Here is an 18015-nt window from a genome sequence, read left to right as displayed (position 1 = left end):
TTCTGTTTTTCTTTCCCTTCCTCTTTAGCCTGTTTGACCTTGTGTGCTCCTTCAGGTGTCAATAGGTTTTCATGTATTGGAAGGTTAGTGTGTATGCGTCGACCCTTCAGCATTTGGACTGGTGAAAGGCCCTTCTGCAGTGGCGGACTTCAGTAAATCATTAGACTTCCATGGAAATCCTCTCGTCCATCTTGCGCTTTCTTCATGAGGCCCTTCACCACCTAACTGAACTCTCTGCTAGGTCATTAGATTTTGGGTGATGTGGGCTTGAGGTTATATGTCGAAACACCCAAACATTGGCAAAGGATTCAAATTCACTGCTCGAAAATTGTGGCCCATTGTCTGATACTACTTCACATGGAACTCCATGCCTCACAAACACAGCTTTCAGGAATGTGATAGCTGCTTTGCTGGACATTGATTGCAGTGTCACAACCTCTGGGTAATTGGAAAAGTAGTCTGTTACAACAATATGGCTCTTCCCATTACAGTCAAACAAATCCACTCCAACTCTGAAATATGGCCTGTCTGGTACAGGGTATGGTGTAAGTGGTTCTGCTTGCTGCTTTGGTCTGTAGGTAAGGCATATTTCACATGAAGCAGTAGTCGGGCTGATGTCTTGGTTCATTCTTGGCCAGTACATCACTTCGCATGCTCTACATTTACATTTTTCCTCCCCAAGATGCCCTTCGTGTATCTTCTGGAGCATCTCCTTGCGTAGTGACACTGGAATCACAAACCTGTTCCCTTTGAAAACCATATCTTTCACTATTGACAGTTCAGCTCTGCATGCCCAAAAATCCTGAATACACTTTGGACAGTCATCCTTTGCTGCTGGCCATCCTTTCCATATTGTATCCTTGAGTACTTTCATTGTTTCCTCTGCCTCTGCTGCTTTCCTCATCTGCTCTGTTCTGTCTGGAGATACTGGAAGAGAGGTGACTATCATCTTAACATAGGCCTGTATATCTACATTAACCTGTTGGTCACTTTTTTCTGTCTTGTCAACTGCTCGAGACAGAACATCAGCAGCAAACATATATTTTCCCGATGTGTAGATCATCTTCACATCATATTTCTGTAGCGCTATCAACATGCGCTGTATCCTCATGGGACAGTCATTCAGTGGTTTGGACATAATTGAGACCAATGGTTTAATGGTCTGTCTCCACTTCAATAGCTTGCCCATAGACGTACTGATGGAACCTTTCACATGCACATGTAGTGGCGAGAAGCTCTTTCTCTATTTGTGCATTGTTGGCTTCCGCATTTGTTAAAGCCCTTGATGCATAGGCCACAGGTTGCCATTTGCCATCATGCTGCTGTAGTAGTACTGATCCAAGGCTGTGCTGGGACGCATCAGCTGATATCCTGATACACCTTTCTGGATCATAAGACTTCATCACGGGCTCTTCAGTTAGGACCCTTCAACGTCTGGAAACACTCTTCTTGCACATGAGACCAAATCCATTCATTTTGTTGCTCAAGGGCTGACCTAATTGGTGCTGACACTGTTGACAGTCGAGGGATGAACTTATTCAAGTAAGTCACCATCCCTAAGAAACGTCTCACCTCCTCTTTGTTTTGAGGCATCTCCATGTTTTTAATGGCTGACGTCTTTCTTGGGTCAGGCTTCACTCCGTCTTCAGATATGACATCTCCCATGAAGGTCAGTGTCTTCACACCAAACTCACATTGCTCTTTATTTAATTTCAAATTGACATTCCTCGTCACGTCAAGCACTTGTCTCAGTCGAGTATCGTGTTCCTCCTTGGTGGACCCCCAGATGATGATGTCGTCCATCATGGTCTCGACACCAGGTATGCCCTCGAAAATCATGTGGATCATTTTATGGTAGACTTCTGGTGCGGAGAGGATCCCATATGGCAGTCGAAGATAACGATATCTTCCCTGTGGTGTGTTAAAAGTACACAGTCTCGAACTTGCCTCATCAAGCTTCATCTGCCAAAACCCAGACATGATCTCCTCCACTGTTGGCAATTTAAGATGCTCCCTCTTGATGGCTTTATTGAGATCTCTTGGGTCTAGACATATCTGCAAAGCTCCATTTTTCTTTTGCACAATGACCAGTGAACTCACCCAATCTGTTGGTTCTTCAATATTCTCTATGACATTCATCCGTTCCATGTGTGCTAGTTCTTGTTTAAGTTTATCTCTAAGTTGAAATGGAACCTTCCTACATGCATGGACAACAGGAACCACTGTCTCATCTATGTGAATTTTGTGTACACCAGGTAAGCATCCGAGCCCCTCACAGACATCTGCATACTCTTCCATGAGTGTTGGGTGGTCAACTTTGGTATGTGAAGCTACTATGAAAACTCTTTTCACTAGGTTGAGCTTTTCACATGCACTCAGACCTAATATTGGCTGTACTCTCTTTTCTACAATCAGTAGCTGTGATTTTAAATGCTGCCCTTTGTGCTTAAAGGTCACCATACAGCCCCTTTTTACTGGAATTTTCTCTCCAGTGTAGCCTGTCACTTTTAACTTCACAGGGTTAATCTTACTCTTTACTGTGAGAGTCTTATAATCATCCATGGATAACAGATTCACCTGAGCTCCGGTGTCAAGCTTGAATGGACAGTTCAATTCACAGTAATTCACAGTTACTGGTATTGGTATTGGTTTATTATTGTCACTTGTACCGAGGTACAGTGAAAAGCTTGTCTTACAAACTGATCATACAGGTCAATTCATTACACAGTGCAGTTACATTGAGTTAGTACAAAGTGCATTGATGTAGTACAGGTAAAAACAGTAGCAGTACAGAGTAAAGTGTCACAGCTACAGAGGAAGTGCAGTGCAATAAGGTGCAAGGTCACAACAAGTGACATGAGGTCATAGTCCATCTCATTGTATAAGGGAACTGTTCAATAGTCTTATCACAGTGGGGTAGAAGCTGTCCTTAAGTCTGGTGGTACGAGTCCTCAGGTACCTGTATCTTCTACCCGATGGAAGAGGAGAGAAGAGAGAATGTCCCGGGTGGGTGGGGTCTTTGATTATGCTGGAACATTCCATTCTGTTTTACCAGCAGCCATAGTCTGTACAGAATCCACAAAGTATTCCTCCAATTTCTCATCAACTGTGTGCACCTTTCTCTTGTTAGCCCCAGCTTTGCAGCACCTTGCAAAATGATTCTTCTTCCCACAGCTATTGCAGGACTTCCCATACACAGGGCACATCTTTGGAATGTGTTTACCTCCACATCTGCTGCATTTGCTGTTTGAGCCTTCCTCTTTGATTTGGTGTTGCTTTTGGAAACGCCTTGGGAGCTGCTTCTCTGTTTTCACAACATGTACTGTTGTGTCTGCTCTGTACAGCTCCTTATCTTGTGCTCATGTGATTTCTGCTGACCTACACATATTCACTGCTTTTTCCAGGGTCAAATCTTTTTCACGCAACAGTCTTTCTCTGAGTCCATTATCTGGAATTCCACAAGCTAATCTGTCTTTAACTAGTGAGTTTCTCAAATCTCCAAATTCACAAGACTTATTCAGTGTGTGAAGCTCAGCTAAGTATCAGTCGAAGCTAACACTTTGTTTCTGGTCACAGGAAAAGAATTTATATCTCTCAAATGTAATGTTTTTACTTGGGATAAAATACTCCTCAAATTTTTCCATCAAGGTGCCCAACTCAAAAACTGTCTCCTCAATTTGAAAGATGTTATGGATGTCCAAAGCATCTTCGCCAATTACGTGCAGAAAAATAGACACTTTCAATTTTTCATCGTTCCTTCCCACTCCACTAGCATCTAAATATATGTTGAATTGCTGTTTGAAGCGTTTCCAGTTATCGGCTAGATGGCCAGTAAACTGCATAGGCTTGGGAGGACTTAGCTTATCCAAATAACAGGAACTCTCGGCTTCTCACCTGAATCTCTCTTGGCAAATCTGGTGACTGCTGAACTTCAGGAACAACGTGCTCCTTCGCCACGCCGGCCGGCTTTTTCTCTGTCTTTTTACAGCTTTTCTTTCGTACTCACTGGTTCTCTTTCTCAATTGCACACAGTATTCATTTACTTTCTTTGTTCAGACCTCACACCAACTTCTGAAACCATGTTATGTTTGTTCTTCATCACGAGACAAACTTGGCATGGGTTTAACATCTGAACATTTATTGAAAAACAACAAAACAACAGACTGCACAGACTTACAACACCAGGCTGGCTGGCTTTTCCTGCTCTTTCCAGTCACTTCCTGTTTCCCATGTGACCCCCTTGCATTGCCTACTGGGAACTGTAATTCTTTATTATAACTACATAACAACACATAATAACGCAGGCAGTGCAGTTGACGGTGAGGCAGAAAGTGTAAGACTGCAAGAAGGTGTACATGGCTTGATCATTTGGGCACTGGAGTGGCAATTGGAAGTTAATCCAGAGAAAGGTGTGTAAGTGCATCTGAGGAGGTGCAACAAAGAAAGGAATTTCACAATAAAGATCAAAATATTGAGTGGTAGAGAGGGACATAGGGTCCTTGGGGTGTATGTCTACAGAGGCTTAAAGATACCAGGACAGGTCAATAATGTGGCTAAATAGTCATGATGCTTTTCTTTTTTAACCAAGACATGGAACATTAAAGCAGTGAGAATAAGCTGAAACTGTATCAAGTACTAGTTAGGCCACAGTTGTATACTGCATTTACTTCTGGTCTCCACATTATGGGTTAGAAATAAATGAACTGGAGATGACGCAGGGGAGAGTTTCAGGTTGTTGCTGGGACTGAAGATTGTAGTTATGATCAAAGACTGGATAAAGTAGGGTTGTTGCTGGGGGTGACATAATCAAGGTGTATAACATTAGGAGTGGCCCAGTTAAATAGGGAAGGATCTATTTCCCTAAACAAATTGAACAAACACCCAAAAACATGGATTTAAAATAATTGGTAGAAGGATAAAGCAGGAGATGAGGACACACAGGAGCCACAAGATACAGCAATGCTGGAATCTGGAGCAACATACAAAAAGCTGGAGGAACTCAGCGGGTCAGGCAGCATCTGTGGACAGAAATGAACGGTTGACATTTCAGGTCAAGATCCTTCACCTGGACTGGGAGAGGTAGCCAGCATAAAAAGGTGAAGGGAAGGGGTGGGGCAAGGAGATGAGTTCCCTTCCAGCTCACCCCTCCCTCCTCACCCCACCACAGATGGTAGTAGACTTCTGGAACACACTGCCTGAAAGGTGGTAGAGGCGGAAACACTTATCACATTTAAACAGTACTTGGAGGTGTACTGTGACCTGATGCTGGAAGGTGGACTAGGCTAGGTAGCTCTTTTACAGCTAGCACATAGATACTGGGCTCAATGGCCTCCTGTGTGGTAAATTTTCTTTGATTCTATGACTCTAAGATAAGCAAAACAAAATTCAAATTAAAGAATCATGCTGGGTTTATACACAGACAGAGTATCCTGCTCCATTAAATGATGGACTTTTGCAGGATGCAGATAAACTCAAATGACAGTCTCTTGTTTACTATTTCAGTAGAGGAATTAACCCATTTATGTAAAGCTGTTAATGTTTTCATTAACGTAACAGTTGTTAAAGTATCATCAAAATGCATTAAACTTTTGCAATACTGACAACAATAATTTCAAGGTTTATTAGTAATAAGGATGATAAATGAATTCTAATTTTGCAAGATTCCCTGAACAAGTGGCAGCGTGTAATAATATGGACTGCTTGAGAGTCCAATCTCACATCCACTGCAGACTGTGAACTGGGAAGACCGCATCAGGAATATAGAAGAAGATAATCTCTTTATGATGCAATCACTGGTGGAAGCTTTAACTTTTAATTTGTTGTATCATCATTTAAGCATTTAATTAAATAAGTTCACTTATATTTGATTAATTAATAATTAATAGATTTATCTGAAAATGCATTTCTGTGCTTGGGTAGTTATGTTCAGCTTCAGGCTGGTCAGAGAGACCCGCATGAACATAGTCAGCAAGATTTCATTCAAAAATAATCTTTTCTTCCACATTTTGTATTTGATATTGCAGTGAGAGAATCTGTCTGGTGGAATATATTTTATTTCTTCTCTATTGTGTATATTTAAAACATTTCTTGACAAGTCAAGGGAGGATGGGCAAAAGTGATAAGGCACCAAATGCATAAGAATACAGCCAGTAAAACATCCCCGACAGCGTGAAAGAACTGAACTGGGACAGCACAGCTGGATCTCAACATTAATTCCTTAATAATTAATGATTAATCTATTAATAATTAATGGTGAGTTGATAAGTAATGGTCTGGCTGCCATGTCACTTGATTGTAAATATAGCAAGTTGCCTGGAAATCTTCCTCTGCTTACTTCCATCTCAAATGTACACAAAAAGGTACAAAGAGGAGAAAGAAATAGCAAAGTTCAAGTAAAGCATCAAATATATCTCTTGGCAGATCTATACCTTTAAAGCAAATTACAGTAGTTTATTTCCCACTGCTTTGTTTTTAAATGTCGTTCAGTTAATTTTTTTGCATCAAATGTCATTTTAACATTGCCACAAAATAGTAATCCAAATGATGGACCAATGCTTAAGGCTTTGTAAGGCAAGTTAAATTTCCTTTGAAGACCAATTTTTCATTGATTTGATGTACATTTCCTCATAGAGAAACCTGCTGGAGCTTCTCTGAATTCTGCATGACAGTATTTAACTTACATCAATTTTTTAAACCATAGGCATTCTTATTTCATCAAGATTGGTCTTACAAATAGGATTGGTCTTGAAATTCTTTTGCGTAGTATTAGAGTTTTATGCATTTATGCATAGCAACTTAATCAAAACCCAATCACATGATCCTGTACATCACTAAGTTTGTTCCTAGTTATGCTGACACATTAATGCTCAAAGAGATCCAGCCAGGTGGACAAAATCCATTTGAAGATGTATGGCTGGTAAACATTATGGACTACTTATGATGAAGTAGCCCTTCACTAGGCAGATGAGGTTTCTTTCTGTGCAACTTAAGGGGTCCTCCTTAGCTTGTTTGTGACTATTGAATCTGATGCCTGGATCCTTCTGTCTCTATTCTCCCAGCCAATTCTCTCATTGTGGATGTTTATCAAGATATTCATCAACAGACCTGGTCCACAAAACCTTGACCATTACTCCCTGACTCCCAATCCAATGCCTGATCCATCTAACCCTGGACACCCACCACCCTGCCCCACCGCTGCCCTAACATGACCTAAAGTATCAAACCTGCCTCATCAGCTGAAGTTCTGAGCTTTCCTAACCAACCCCAGTCTCTCTCACCCACTTCCCCCGAGGACCCTGAACGACAATTCATCTTTGTATCTGTACCTTGGGCCTTGTGCACAATTCAATATTGGTGAGATGAAAGAAATGGTGCACACAACACAAATACAAACCCTCCACACATCTCTAGTCTAATGTACCTTTTGAGACACATAGTTTCTAAGCCTTATTTCTAATTGGACAGTGAAGGAATTGAGATGTGTCATTCCTAAACCTCCAGATATTTGTACATTCCTAATGAATAGTAATAACACTGATACAGATCAAGTGTCTGTTTTTAAATGCTATTTTGATAAATACAGATCAAGTTAATCAAATGTAACTGAAGATTTCTCTCTGGCTTTAAATTCTTTTGCATGCTTTTGTATCTAATTCTGAAACCCTTGCAGGACCACTAGGTAGACAAAGAGTTAATTAATGCAGAATATAAATGTATTGAAAAGCCTAGTTTCTCACTTTTGGTACCTTAATCCAAGCACATCAAAATTAAAGTGTCAGGAATTGTTGTAGATAAGGATAAATGATTTAAAATACCTATGTTAGGCCATATGGAACCTCAAGATATGAATTGCTTTTCTTTGTAGAAATGCACTCTCTCCTGCCTCAATTTGAGTTTACGTTTATTATATGCTCTGATGCCCACTAAGAGGACATAAGGCTGTGCTCTTATATTTTTAATGATTTTCAATAATTTGGGGCAATTTCAGAAGTCAATGTTTTCATTTTTTTCCCCGGCCTTATTCACTGATTAAAAACTATCACTGACTTGATTTTCACTATCAAAATTATTGAAAGAAAAATGTTCACCACCAAACAACAGGAGAAATTGAAATGAAAAGACAAAGCTATGAAAGAAGGTTTATGAGGGTCTTTGACCAAGCTTCACCAGAGTCATCATATTAAACTGAGGTGAGCATTGGGCTGTTTAACCCAAAATGACATTCTCATTGGAGATATATATAACATTAGTGCAGTAATTATTTTGGATCCTACATATTATACTTTACGTTTCTTAGAGACCTCATCATTACTTGTACACCATTTGTGATGCTATAACACTGATTAGCCCTGCCAGCTATCATTCTTCTGTCAGATTGATATATCATTAGGTGAAGACTGACTCATTCAAATGTGAGATATTTCAGGAAGGTGACAGAGACTGTAGAAGTGTTTTAGAAGTATGAAGAAGGCCCAAACCTGAAATCTTACAGGAAGGATTGCACGTCTAGTCTTTAAAGTAACAAATATAAACTGGCAAAAGGTCCTGTTGTTGTGTGCCCATGTCTAATGCTGAATAACATTTCTACCTGGATTTCGGTAGCACTAAAACCCCAACAACTAAAATAATTACAAAGCAGTGTTAGGTTAGGCAATTGAGTAGGATAGACAGATTGCAACAATGATTCATTTTAATGACCTTTCATCAAAACATTTTCTCTCAGTTGCAGTCTGACTTGCTGAATATTTCCAGCATCTTCTTTTTCTTTTGTTATTTCAGAGTTCCTGCATCTGCAGTATTTTGCTTCTGCAACAATGATTACTTGGCAAATATACATCTTGGCCCATGTAAGTACTTCACAAGGGAAACTTCAGTATTCAAATATAGTAGTTGATACTTATTTTCATTTCAGGACATTTGTTCTCTGATTTGTTATGCATGTGAAATGTACCAGTCCTACTAGAGACAGCACTTATATAAGCAGTCTCTTCTCTCTGTCCTCAGCTCCTACACTGGCCCAACTGAGTTCAGTATAAGCTTGAGGAATAATATTTTGAAAATATAAGGAAAATAGATGATCTTTCCCATATTCTTTCATGGGATGTTGGTGTTGCCAGCAAGACCATCATTTATTGACCATCTCTGATTATCCATAACAAAATACACCTGATCCAATTCTTTAAGCCATTGCAGTTTGTGTGGTGAACCTATGGTGTTGTTAAGTATGTTTCAGGGCTTTCATCCAGCAAAGATGAAAGAACAATATATTTCCAAGCGACAACGGTGTGACTTGGAGGGATATTTGGAGATAGTTGTGTTACCCTGTCCTTTCAACCATTTATTCATCCAGGCAATGGAGATTTGATAGCTCCTGCCAAAATAGCCTTCATGTGGTGCATCTTGTCAGTCGTACACGCTGCCTCCTGGATGATGTCAAGCTTCCTGAGTTTTGCTGGAGTTTTGTTCTCAAGGAGGCCAATGAAAAATATTCTATCACATACCTGAGTTGAACCTGTAGATGGTGGAAAGTAATTGACTGGGTTGCTTGTCATGAAATATTCAGCCTCTGACTGTAGCCACAACATTTATATGGCTAAACCAGCTAAACTTTAGGCAATGATGTCATTCAGGGTGTTGATGCTGGATGATTCAACGGTGGTAATGCCGCTGAATTTCATTGGAGGTGGTTGGATTCTGTCTTTCCATGCATTGCCCAGCACTTGTGTGATGGGAATATTACTTGTGATGAAGCTGAAGCATGAGGAAGATCCAAATTTTGCTATATTTAGGCACAAAGTGTTTTGTTATCTGATGAGCTAAAAATGGAACAAAACTTTTGTAATCATTAGCGAATATTCCCACAGGATCTTCTGATGGATGAAGGCTTTTAAGAAGCCATTTAGGATGGTTGAGCCTTAGGATACTGTCCTGGGGTTCAGCTATTTAGCATCCAATTACCATATTCTTTAGAACTGAGCATGAACCCAGTACCATAGAACCATAAAACACTACAGAACAGAAAAACAGGCCATTTGACCCTTCTAGTCTGTGCTGAAACTTTATTCTGCTAGTCCCACTGACCTGCACCCAGTCCATAACCCTCCAGACCTCTCCCATCCATGTATCTATCCAATTTATTCTTAAAACTTAAGAGTGAGCCCACATTTACCAAGTCAGATGGCAGCTCATTCCACAGTCCCACCACTCCCTGAGTGAAGAAGTTCCCCCTAAACCTTTCCCCTTTCACCCTAAAGCCATGTCCTCTCGTACATGGAGAATAGAGTAGAGGAGAGATTTTCTGTGATTTCCATATGTTTCAAATTTGGTAGTGTTTCTGATATGTCACACAGTCAAATGCTGCCTTGATTGTATTCAGCTCTTTTGTTTGTGGCTGGCCAAGGTTGTGATAAGGTATGGAGGTAATGAAATGCTGGGTGAACCCAGGCTAAGTTTCAGTGATTGTAAATTTCAAATAAATGGTGTTTAGTCACATTGTTGAGAATGGCCTGATGGGGTGGCAATTTGCTTGAATGAATTTGTTTTGCTTTTACTAGACAAGCATACCTGCCCAATTTTCCTCATTGTCAGGTAGATGGCAGTCTGGAAAGCTTGGCTAGAAATGTTCTGACGTGCAGATCTTTAACACTATAGCCAGAGCTTTTGTTGAATCTAGTGGTCTTGATTGTTTCTTGATCGCAAGTGAGGTGAATAAAATTGGCTGAAGATCACCCTCAGTGTTAGTATGAAATCAGAAAGATATTGAGATCATACAGTACATATGGTGCTTCTGGCTAAAGATGTGTACAGGCTTTATAATCATATCATTTGCTCTCACACCATAGGGTCTGTCACCGTTGAGGTTAGGGACGATGATAAAGGCTTCTCCTCCCGCTTGCTGTTTAATTGTTCTCCAGAGTTCATGATTGGACAGTGGAGTTTTGAGCTGAAGGAATGTCTGAGAGGGTCAGATACAGACTGTTGGTAGTGGGATTGCTCCACATTGACTGTGGAATCCTGCTCACTCTGTTTAGTATGGTAAAACACTGCTGTAGCTTCACTGGGTTGGAATCTCTTTTTAGGTATGTCTGATGCTACTCTTTCCATCCTCTTCTACACTTCTAATTTATCCAGGATTGATCCTCTGGCTGGATGATAACAGGAGTATGCTGATTGTGGAGGAACAAAATTCTGCTGCAGCTACTGGCCCATAGCACAGGCATGCCTAGTTTTGAGACACCAAGACTGACCATTTCACACTATAGCAGTGTCACACAGCCTGATGGGTGGGGTAATCTTTGTGATCATGGGACACAGTCTCCACAAGAACTCCTACCAAAACTTTCATGGCTAGATTTAATTGTAGTTGTAGTTAAATTAGTGAGGTCAAATCCAAATGTGTTTCTTTCTCATATTGTTTCTTGCTGATGGTTCAGTCCTTCAGGACTCAGTCAGTAGTAGTGCGAGGAAGACACTCTTTATGAAAAAAGTTAAAGTCCCCCATTTGGAAACCCACTATTCTCTGGTGGCCTGTGTTTCTTCCAAGATTTATCCAACATGGGGGAGTACTAATTAATCAGTCAAGGGAGTGGTAATTGGTGTGAGATTCTCATGTCCATGCTGGGAGTTTTCCTGAGGTGTAGTTTCAATGTCCTAGACCCTCAAGGCTACTTCCTCCCAAATGCACACCACTGCACCGGCAACTCTAGTGGGTCCATGTTACTAATCTAACGAAAGATACCAAGGCATTGCGATGATTCTGAAGTGTACATTTCCTTGGCTTTGAGACATCCTGAGGAACAATGGAAATAAGTCCTTTTTTTCTGTGAAACTGTTAGGTTCATTTCTAAAATTACCTTTTCTTATGTCTATTATTTGTTGATCACTTGGAGGCAAGATATCAAGTTGAACTGTGGTAGGGTCCCGAAGAATGATCAGGAACATTGGCTTCACCCCATCCCCACAAGGGGAACCTTAGATTCCTAAGAATGTGGTCAGAGTACTCAGAAAAGATTGAACTTTAAATTAGGGACTCAGTCTTCATTGCTCACTATCACGTGAGAAGGTGCATTTATCCTTGGTTGGAGCTAGACTCCATTCACTTCTATAGAGATCAATTAATTGTACTGAGCACACGTGCAGATGGCCTCATGCTCTTCTCATGCTGAGTTAAAATAATAAAAGCTTGACATTTCTATCTAGGTTCTGCGTCTGAGCTCACTAAATTTTCCAAGGAGAAAAGGTATAAATGGCTAAAAATATTTATTCTTTCTTGAAGAACTGTGGGAGTGAAGTGGTGAAGGATAAAGTTCTTCCCAAATGATTCCACATTCAAGATGGTCTACAAAAAGAAACTTTAAGAGCCAAAAAATGTCCACTAAATCAACTTATATTTAAAGTAGCTTGTTTCAATGTTTATGCTAATTTCTTTATGCTTTTTTTGACACAGTGATCTATCCACCTTCTGGGGTATATGGGCTTGGCTTCTTAATTTCTCACTGACCTTATGACAAGAGATTTACATAAACTCAGTTCTATAGTTACTCAGTTAATCTTCTTCAGGAGGCTCAAAAATGAAGGCGTTATTATGCTCAACGTTGTTTTATGAAATGGCTTCACAACAGAGGCACACCTGACAGATGCATAAGTAATACACATTTTGAGTCTACACAAAACTGGCATTGCATATACATTTGTCAGGTGTGCCTCTGTTATGTATCTTTGAACCCACGGACAAGAGTGGTGCCATTGTGGTCTGATGCACTGACCTCTACCTTGCAGAGGCCATTTGATAGTCTCTTCCCCTGGATCATGACCCCAAGGATTACACCAGGCTTTGGACCATTACAGATCTCATCACATCAGGAGATCTCCGCTCCACCTGATAGTCCCCCTATCCTGCAATGCCAGCTTCTACCACTTACCTAAGATCCGCAAACAGCCCTACACTGGTAAACCCATTGTTTCTAGCTGCTCTTGAGCCACTGAACTTATCTTTTCATATCTTGACTCTATCCTGTCTCCCCTTGTCCAGTCCCTTCCCATTTACATCCAGGACATCTCTCAGGCCCTTCACCATTTTGATAACTTCCAATTCCCTGATCCCAACCCCCTCATCCTTACCATGGATGTCCAGTCTCCATACACCTCCATCCCCCATCAGGAAGTTCTCAGAGCTCTCCATTTCTTTCTTGAACAAAGACCCAACTATTTCCCCTCCACTAACACTCTCATCTGCCTGGCAGAACTTGTTCTTATACTCAACAACTTCTCTTTTGATTCCTCTCAATTTCTACAGATCAAAGGTATAGCCATGGGCAATTGCATGGTCCCCAGCTATTCTTGTCTTTTCAATAGCTATGTGAAACAGTCCTTGTTCCAAACTTTCTCTGGTACCACTCCCCAATCTTTCTCCACTGCATTGATGACTGATTTGGTGCCGTTTCCAGCACTCGTGTGGAACTTGTCAATTTTATCACCTTCACCACCAATTTCCATCCTGCCCTCAAATTCACCTGGACCACCTCTGACACTTCTCTCCCTTTCCTGGTTCTGCCTCCATCTCAGGAGGCAAACTATCCACCGATACCTACTATAAACCCACTGATGGCCACAGCGACCTCCATTATACCTCCTCCCAGGACACCATCTCTTTATCTCAGTTTTTCCCACTCTGTCACAAGATGAAGCTCTCTGTTCTAGGATTTCTTCAATATCCTCCTTCTTCTGAAAAGGTGTCTTCCCTTCTGCTCTAGTTGATGGAGCCTTCACATGCATTTCCTGCATGTCTGCTCTCATTCCCCTCCCTCCCAAACAGAACAGTGATCAAGCTCCTTTGGTTCTTGCCTTTCAGCTCATCAGCCTCTGCATCCAACACATCATCCTTTGCCATTCCTGCCAGTTGCAACAGGATTCCACCACCTGTCAAATCTTCCCCTCTCCTGCACTTACTGCTTTCCACAGGAACCACACTCTCCATGACTCTCTGGTCTGCTTGCCCCTCCCCAACCTCCTGTCCCCATCGCCAGGCACTTTCCCCTGCAACTTCAGGAGATGCATCACTTATCCCTTAACCTCCTCCCTCCCCATCATCCAGGGACCTAAACAGTCATTCCAGGTGAGGCAGAGATTGACATGCACCTCCTCTAATGTGTTCTATTGTGTTTGGTGCTGGCTACATGGACTCCTCTCCATCAGCATGATCAAGTGTAGACTAGGCAATCATTTTACAGAGAACTGATGCTCTGTCTGCAATGTCCACCTTGAGCTTCATGTTGTACTAATTTCAACTCCCCTTCCCATTCCCGCACTAACCTGTCTGTCCTTGGCCTTCTCCATTGCCATGGTGAGGCCAAACACAAACTAGAAAAGAACAATACCTCATACTCCACTTTTGTAGCCAACAAGTCAAAGGTATGAACATTGAATTTTCCAAATTCAGTTAATCCTCTCCCCCGTGTTCCTTTCCCATTGTCAACCGTCCTCCCATGTTCTCTGTTCATCTTTTCCATCCTCCCCCCACCTGACTCCATCTGCCCAACATCCCCAGCTCTCCCAACCCTATCTGGTTCCATCTATCATCTACCAGCTCCTGTCCCACACTTCCCTGCAGTTCTATATATTGGCCACCTTTCCTAATGTAGTGTCTCAACCCAAAATGTTGACATTCCTTTTGCCTCCATAGATGACTTCTTCCATCAGTTTATTTTTTGCTTGAGATTCCAGCATCTGCAGTTTCTTTATTATTTTATTCATTGAATACTTTAAAATATAGTTTCAAATTAAAAGCATTTATTTTTACTTTTCTCTCATCTCTCCCATCATTTTCTCACTTTTGAAATGTTTATACATTAAACAAAATGGAATCTTTTCCAATAAATGTCTGCTGACTGTTGTCAGTGGTAAATGTCTTTTGAATTCAAGCAATTCCTTTTACTCCAGGTGCCAATCTTTTACTAATGTCTTTCCCTGTGGTGCAGCACAAGTTCACTCATCATTGCAGACAATAATGTAGACATTCCTAAATTGGGAGCTGACTGAAGGCCTTGTACTGCACTGAACATTGTGGTCAAACATTCAGCCAAGTAAAATCCATTATAAGGTGCAAATATTGATATAGTCTGAGAACATTTTACTGAACTTTGATACTTGCTTATCAGCTCACATAACCTCAAACTGAGAAGCACTAGAGGGATTTATTTTTCCCTTCTGACAAAGCAACATCCGTATGTCAGCACAGTGGCAGAAACTAAGATTAAAATTGGATAACTACGGCACAAAAGGTTTACATTGATTTTCCAGTCAGCAGCAGAGCAACTGCACTCACCACTGATCTTGGACAAAGCTTCCTGCAAGGATCTTGCAATCTATGAAATTCAGATTCTCTTTTTCCCAATCTTAAATGAACCCTGGTGTCCAGCAACAGTGATGTCATCAATCAGTCCACTCAGCCAATCATGTTGATGAATAGTCATCACCAGCACACCAGAGAAGCACTTCCATAAACTACTTCTAAATTACTTTTAAAACATGCAATTTATTCTGAATGGATTTTACTCCAGGTATAAAGTTAGTTTTTGAGGGAAGCACTGAGCAATAACTGTGACTTACTTTGCTGATTAAGAACTCATTAAGTCTTGCTGCAAAGTGAGACCAGTGCATAAAAAGTCGAGGATTTTATCAGTTCTGTGATTTCATGAAGATTTTTATCCACAAAGACTTCAACAATGACCTCTTTGTAGAGGCAGGGGATCAATATTAGTATCTTCCATATTTAACTACTCCTGTTACAGACTCCTGAAATAGCAGTCAGTATTGTGTACTGATGGGGAATTCTAATACATCCTCCATCATTACAATTGCAAAATATGCACTATTGAAAATTTTCAGGCTTTAGATAACAGTTCTAGTGAATGAAGATTCTAATTCCTTCTAGAACAAAATGAAGTACAACCTACTATAGTAGAGCACTACTTCAGCTGTTTCTTCAACTGTTTAATTATCTCACAGACAATTCAATCCCTTTCAATATTCAGACTTCCTACCGCTATTAGAACTGAGACTTTAAAATATACAATGGAGATGATGGGAATGTTCAGGTCCAATGGGAACTAGGTAAAATTCTTATCACATCATCATGCAATGGCCCACACCCACTCTGCACAGCTAGAATATTGTCACTATCTGGTTTCTTGCCAGAACTGGAACTTCTACTGGGACATCATCTTTAATAAGAAATGCACTAATATTACAAAATAACAAAAAAAGGAAAATTATGCATTACTGTTTTCATAAGAACAGGACAAAACTAATCACCTCTCCTCTCATGACCCCACACCCACACACTTTTGCTGTCGTTCGGTTGGATCATAACGATTCTGCATTGTGACTTATTTACTCACTGGTTTCAATTATTCTTAACACCCAACAAACCTGGTCAATTCCATTTTGAATATTTTTCAACTGGTTGGACAGTTTTTAGAGTTAGTCCATGCCTTGGCCCTAAAATTCATCCATTAAAATGGCACTAAGGTTTGCCCTAGCTCTGTGTTGAAACTTTGATGAAGGATCACAGTTGATGTTCATCATACTAGTGCAACCGCACAACACCATCTTTTCTCAAATCTCAATGGTATACCCTAAAAAAATTCCAATTGAATATTGTGCAGCTCCTGGCTCCTGGTTGTGCAGTCAGGAGTTGCGTAATATTTGAAGGGACCTTTAGCAACCATGCACAACGTTGTTGCTCTCCCCTTCTTAAACTCATAGACAGCCAGGCAGTGACATCATCCCCAGCTCCATTCCTTCTCCCTCAACTCACAGAAAGCCAGACAGAGGTATCCAGTTGCATCAAGCAAGTCAACGATCTCATGGGTCTACCTCACTAATTTCCTTTTTATCTTGAAATCCAAGGTGGCAAGAAACTGGCCTCTGTCATTTCAGATATAAGAGGTCCCTCGTGGACTCATAGACTAACTGACTGGAGGAGAAGGATGGCAACAGTGTGTGAGATCTGTGTGCTATGCAATTATTTTAGGCTCCTTTCCCATCACTTCTTTCTTTACTGAAAAGACAGCTCCATGCCTCAGAGTTGCCATGTTGTTGGCTTGTGTTTGTATCATTGCAATCCCATTGATGAGAAACCCACCCTCACAGAGGTTCAAGCAGAGGAGGAGGAGGAGGAGGAGGTGAAAGGCCACTTTGTGACTGTGTGGACCACTGCTAAGGACCCAGACAGACACTGGCACCAAAAGGGCAAAATTTAAGTTACACAAGGTGAGACACCAGTGCTAGTGAGACAAGAGGGTAAGGAGATCGATTGTGCCAGTTCGTCAGAGGGTAATTCCAAAGAGTAACGTTGCTATAGGGAGTGATGATAGGAAAGCATTCTTCAAAAGGCTATTGGAGATTCACAATGAAATGCTCGCCAGAGTGCACAGACTGTCATACTGAATGAACAAGGTGACAAGGAGTATGGGGGAATCCACCTCTGACATCTTGAAATTTGTACAGAAGTGGGAGAGCATCACTTCCATCAAGAAATTGCCCTTACCTCTGTGTCAGCCACCGTTGACACAATGAGACAGTGTCCGATCATACTGCGATCAACAAGGAATAGGCAGCTGTTTTGGGAGAATTATTCATTGGGGTTGGTGGGATCTGATGGCTTTTACAACGGCACTGTGATCTGGGTTGGAGGAAGACCCATACACCATTGTCTGCCTGGTCCCATGAGAGTCCCAATGGCATTACTGAGTTTGAAAGTCCTGCACTCTTTCAGGAAGTCAGGATTTCTCTCCTGTGATTAGCTCTCTGGCAATACCTTTACCTGTGGCCCACAGACACCTTTCCCAGACCACTACCTCTCCTGATTGATAGTTTACTCTTAAAACCCTAGTGTTTCCCAATGAATTTGCCTTCGAAAAGATATTCGTAAATAAATGCAGCTGTGAGAAATCTACTCCACCAGGGCAAGGGCTCTTTATGATCATCCACTTAGAATAAAAACAGCCTTGCAGA

This window comes from Pristis pectinata, chromosome 5, assembly GCF_009764475.1.
Source record: "Pristis pectinata isolate sPriPec2 chromosome 5, sPriPec2.1.pri, whole genome shotgun sequence".
Taxonomy (NCBI): domain Eukaryota; kingdom Metazoa; phylum Chordata; class Chondrichthyes; order Rhinopristiformes; family Pristidae; genus Pristis; species Pristis pectinata.
This window is presented reverse-complemented; position numbering follows the sequence as displayed.